We start from the raw sequence: 5,758 nt of genomic DNA on the forward strand, positions 1-5,758 counted from the left end.
GTTCCCTCTCACTTAGTCTCGGGCCCAGGACAAGGCCCCAGGTCATCTATCTAACAGGTTAACACTTTACAGAACCGATGGAGAGAATATTCCTCCTCTGGACTGACCACCTAGCCTAGCCTAGCCTTGCCTAGCTAGCCTCAAGCCTAGCCTAGCCTAGCTAGCCTCAAGCCTAGCCTAGCCTCTGACCACCTACAGTGTGTAATTTATTCCTATGCAATTTCAGAGACCCTATAAAAACAAGATATATTGATTCCAAAAGTACATACATACATTCAATTTATTGTCTCAGAGGAACACAAAGGTCTAAGTACTGTAAGTCAGTTAATCATTGGTTCAGACAGAGGGCGTAACCATGGATACAGACACCTTCACTGGTAACACCCTCAGAGGATGACGTTTACTATAATTACTGATATGTGGAAAGACTTTCTCAGTGAAGGTGTGTGTGAGTGTGTGTAGGTGTGTGTTAGTGTCAGGGTCAGAGAATGACAGCTCTCCTCTGTCCCAGTCCAGCTGCACTCTGACCCTCTGGGGCTTCTGGCTCACTGTGAGGGGAGTGAATGAATCACCTGGAACACCTGTATGAAACTCCCCATCATTAAACCAAAGGCACCAGGATCCATCCAAAACGCCTGAGCTGCCCTTCCTGTCTGCAGACTCTGTCATCACACCCAGCATATAGAATATACTCCCCCCCACCTCAACGTCCCAGCTGTGTGTCCCTGAGTCAAAGCCCTCAGAGCCCAGGACCACAGCATAGGAGTCAATCCTCTCTGGGTTGTCAGGAAGCTGCTGTTTCTCTCCTCTGTATGTCACACAGGTCAGATCCTCAGACAGGAAGAGTTCTGGGTTGGCAGTGTTGGGGTCCAGAATCACAGGAGTGTATTCCACTATTCGCTGCATCTTCTCCCAGACTCTGAACTGCAGGTTGCCCAGGTGCTTTGCCACGTCTATCAGCGCTCCTGAAACCTTCTCTGGATCTGGCAGTGTGCTCTGGGCTCTGTCCATGGAGGCCTTAAAGTTCAGCAGGAATGTGATGTCATCAGCTTTTAGCTCCTCCTCCGTGGCTCTGATTGTGTCTGAAAGGGATGATATCTCTCCGCTCAGCCCCTCAATCTTCCTCTTCATCACCTGACTCTTCTGCTCCTCTTCCTTCCTCAATGCAGCGATCCTGACTCTCTCTTCATCTCGTAGAAACTGGTGAAGCTTCTCAAACTGCTCCTTCATCTGCCTCTCTGTGTGCTGGGCCTGGCTCTCAATATGTTTAGCTGTTTCATCACAAGTCAGTTTAACCTCTAGGAAGGTCTTCAGCTTCTCCTTTAAGGGTTCCAGTGCAGTCTGGAGTTCACTCTTATGATCCAGTACAGCTTCATCTACTGGGCAACAGTCATGTTTTTTGTGCTGTTTTGAAGTCTGACAAATCACACAGATGGGCTGTTTATCCTCCAGACAGAAGAGCTTAAGTTTCTCACTGTGCAGACTGCAGAGCACCTCAGACCCTGCTGCAGCTCTCTGACTTCTCTCCTGTAAGAAGTCCTCACACAGGTTCTTTAACGCCAGGTTACGAGGAGGGAAGTCCATGGATGTTTTCCTCCTGCATAATTGGACATTCCTGGGTGTCTTTATGTTTCCAGAATTCCTGCAGACAGGTTTTACAGAAGCTGTGGCTACAATGGAGGAGGACAGGATCCTTGAAGATGTCACAGCACACAGGACAGGAGAGATTCTCCTCAGAGAGAGAGGGTTTAGACGCCATTCTCTCACCACCACCGTCTCCCCTTTAATGGCTTCTGAGGTGAAAGTTCACTTCTGAAAACTCACCGCGTTGACGTCAGTAGGAAGTAAAATCCAGATCTTGACGGTGTTGCTTCTTCCTTTGTGGTTGTTTTGAATGTTGATGGTAAATGAGTGTAAAGTCCTTCAGAGAGTCCTACATATGTAATGTTGTGGGTCATGCTAGTGAACGGCAGCACCAGAGAGCTGAATGTTAGCCTTCTGTGTGGTTCACTTCTGCTCTCCACTGATTACCTCAACAGGTAAGAGGGTGGAGCTTCAGATAAGGTATGAGTCACTGTGTTCAAGGGTCACAAGCAGAATGATGTCAGGTGTGTGTGTGTGTGTGTGTGTGTGTGTGTGTGTGTGTGTGTGTGTGTGTGTGTGTGTGTGTGTGTGTGTGTGAGAAGGGGTGGTGGAGATATGTCGTCACGTTAATTGCAGGTTTCAGGACTTTCTTAGACATCTCAGCAGGGAAAGGGGAGATAGCGACACAGCTTGTTTTGCTAAAAAATAAAAAGTTTTAGGCCTGAATAAAAAGCTCTTCTTTAAAATGTGAAAATAGCAATATAAATATAAGTGTTTGGAGAGAGAGAGGGTAGTCACACACGCTGGCCTGCCTCGCCTAGCCTCCCTGTCAGTCAGTTGCTGTTATCAGTACTAAAATGTATTTCTATTGCCCCTATCCCAGACCAGGGGTCACAAAGTGCTTTACATATATAAGAACGTAATACAAGAGCAACAGTTATAGCAGGTTAAAATAGGCAAACAAGTGAAAATAAGAACAAGTAACAATGTATGTTTTTAGATGTTTTATGTTTCCAGGTAACATCCTCCAAGGAACAACATATGGAATTAGCCTCGATCATCTAGTTTGTGTTGTGATAAGGTCAGACAGTTGAACATCATAATCAAAGGGTTCATTCATCTTTTATATTTCTGGACACATTGCTGACTGATTAGTGTTAGGGTTAGGAGGGTAGGGTTAAGGTTAGGGTTAGAGTGTTAAAGTGTTATTGGTCTTTGATTGTCTCAGAGGAACACAAAGGTCTAAGTACTGTAAGTTAGTTAATCATTGATTCAGACAGAGGGAGTAACCATGGATACAGACACCTTCACTGGTAACACCCTCAGAGGATGATCTTCACAACGATTCCAGATATAAGGAAAGACTTTCTCAGTGAAGGTGTGTGTGAGTGTGTGTAGGTGTGTGTTAGTGTCAGGGTCAGAGAATGACAGCTTTCCTCTGTCCCAGTCCAGCTGCACTCTGACCCTCTGGGGGTTCTGGCTCACTGTGAGGAGAGTGAGTGGAACACCTGGACCACATGTATAAAAACTCCCCTTATAAAACCTAAGGCACCAGGATCCATCCAAATAGCCTGAGACTCCCTTCCTGTCTGCAGACTCTGTCATCACACCCAGCATATAGTATGTACTCCCCCCCACCTCAACGTCCCAGCTGTGTGTCCCTGAGTCAAAGCCCTCAGAGCCCAGGACCACAGGATGGTAGTCAAACCTCTCTGGGTTGTCAGGAAGCTGCTGTTTCTCTCCTCTGTATGTCACACAGGTCAGATCCTCAGACAGGAAGAGTTCTGGGTTGGCAGTGTTGGGGTCCAGAATCACAGGAGTGTATTCCACTATTCCTTGCATCTTCTCCCAGACTCTGAACTGCAGGTTGCCCAGGTGCTTTGCCACGTCTATCAGCGCTCCTGAAACCTTCTCTGGATCCGGCAGTGTGCTCTGGGCTCTGTCCATGGAGGCCTTGAAGTTCAGCAAGAATGTGATGTCATCAGCTTTTAGCTCCTCCTCCATGGCTCTGATTGTGTCTGAAAGGGATGATATCTCTCCGCTCAGCCCCTCAATCTTCCTCTTCATCACCTGACTCTTCTGCTCCTCTTCCTCCCTCAGTGCAGCGATCCTGACTCTCTCTTCATCTCGTAGAAACTGGTGAAGCTTCTCAAATTCCTCCTTCATCTGCCTCTCTGTGTGCTGGGCCTGGCTCTCAATATGTTTAGCTGTTTTATCACAAGTCAGTTTAACCTCTAGAAAGGTCTTCAGCTTCTCCTTTAAGGGGTCCAGTGCAGTCTGGAGTTCACTCTTATGATCCAGTACTGCTTCATCTACTGGGCAACAGTCATGTTTTTTATGCTGTTTTGAAGTCTGACAAATCACACAGATGGGCTGTTTATCCTCCAGACAGAAGAGCTTAAGTTTCTCACTGTGCAGACTGCAGAGCACCTCAGACCCTGCTGCAGCTCTCTGACTTCTCTCCTGTAAGAAGTCCTCACACAGGTTCTTTAACGCCAGGTTACGAGGAGGGAAGTCCATGGATGACTTTCTCCTGCACATTGGACATTCCTGAGTGTCTTTCTGTTTCCAGAATTCCTGCAGACAGGTTTTACAGAAGCTGTGGCTACAATGGAGGACGACAGGATCCTTGAAGATGTCACAGCACACAGGACAGGAGAGATTCTCCTCAGAGAGAGAGGGTTTAGACGCCATTCTCTCACCACCTCCGTCTCCCCTGTAATGGCTTCTGAGGTGAAAGTTCACTTCTGAAAACTCACCGCGTTGAAGTCAGTAGGAAGTAAAATCCAGATTTTGACGGTGTTGCTTCTTCCTTTGTGGTTGTTTTGAATGTTGAAGGTAAATGAGTGTAAAGTCCTTCAGAGAGTCATACATAATGTGATGTTGTGGGTCATGCTAGTGAACGGCAGCACCAGAGAGCTGAATGTTAGCCTTCTGTGTGGTTCACTTCTGCTCTCCACTGTTTCCTGCTCAACAGGTTAGAGGGTGGAGCTTCAGATAAGGTATGAGTCACTGTGTTCATGTCTCACAAGCAGAATTATGTCAGGTGTGTGTGTGTGTGTTCCAAAACTGTGGGTGGAGTAGCCGGTGCAAATTTTGGCTATAATTAATAATACAAAAATATGAATAATAACATATAGTGCTGCTTGCTACAGCAAGAACAGTAATAATAAACGCCTCTCGGCTCGTCAGGACCTCCTGGCTTCTGTAGACTCAGACAAACTGGACACTTGTATGCTTAATGAAACTCTCTCTCATTGGTGCTCCTCACCGTCTCTCACGCCATCTATCTCACTTGGATCACAGTCGATCACCACATCCTGTTACCATCAATCACAACGTCTGGGCTCGTTTCATCATGTCTGAGCTGATCTTTATCTGGAACTCAGACGACACAATACACACACACACACACACACACACACACCCACACCCACACCCACACACACACACACACACACACACACACACACACACACACTCACACACTCACACACTCACACACTCACACCCACACACACACACACACACACACACACACACACACACACACACACCCACACCCACACCCACACACACACACACACACACACACACACCCACACCCACACCCACACCCACACACACACACACACACACACACGTGTCCTGAGTTCAAGGACCCCAATTGAAATAAGCCAGTGGCTTTCTTGGGTTTTTATCCTGTTATTTGACCTTGTATGTAATATGTACTTTCATGTACCTACTTCTGCAAATCTTCTAATAAAGTTTTCAATCAATCAATCAAAACACACACACACACAATACACCCATACACGCACATGCACACGCACACGCGCACACGCACACGCACACACACACACACACACACACACACACAATACACAATACTCACACACACACACACACACACACACACAAACACAAACACACAATACACCACACCCACACCCAAACACACAATACACACACAAGCACACAATACACCACAGTAAACAGGCTTCCATATTGTTTATAGAGTTTCACATAGGCCTAGTCATAAGAGTCTTTTACTTTTCTGAACGATATATACATACGCACGCACACAGACACACACACACACACACACACACACACACACACACACAGAACACTTTATTAGGAACACTACAAATACTGGGTAGGGCCTCCCTTA

At 46.6% G+C, this 5,758-nt stretch overlaps 1 pseudogene across 1 annotated transcript; it reads right to left on the minus strand.

The window, feature by feature from the left end:
- Window positions 1–336: 336 nt before the first annotated feature.
- LOC308173432 lies at window positions 337–4,278 on the minus strand (annotated as a pseudogene). The gene is made up of 2 exons: window positions 2,884–4,278; window positions 337–1,762 (listed from the first exon to the last, which is right to left on the minus strand). The product of its transcript is annotated as an uncharacterized misc_RNA (transcript).
- Between the last annotated feature and the right edge of the window lie 1,480 nt (window positions 4,279–5,758).

The sequence above is a fragment of the Nansenia antarctica genome (assembly GCF_963989245.1).
Source record: "Nansenia antarctica genome assembly, chromosome: 18".
NCBI lineage: Eukaryota > Metazoa > Chordata > Actinopteri > Argentiniformes > Microstomatidae > Nansenia > Nansenia antarctica.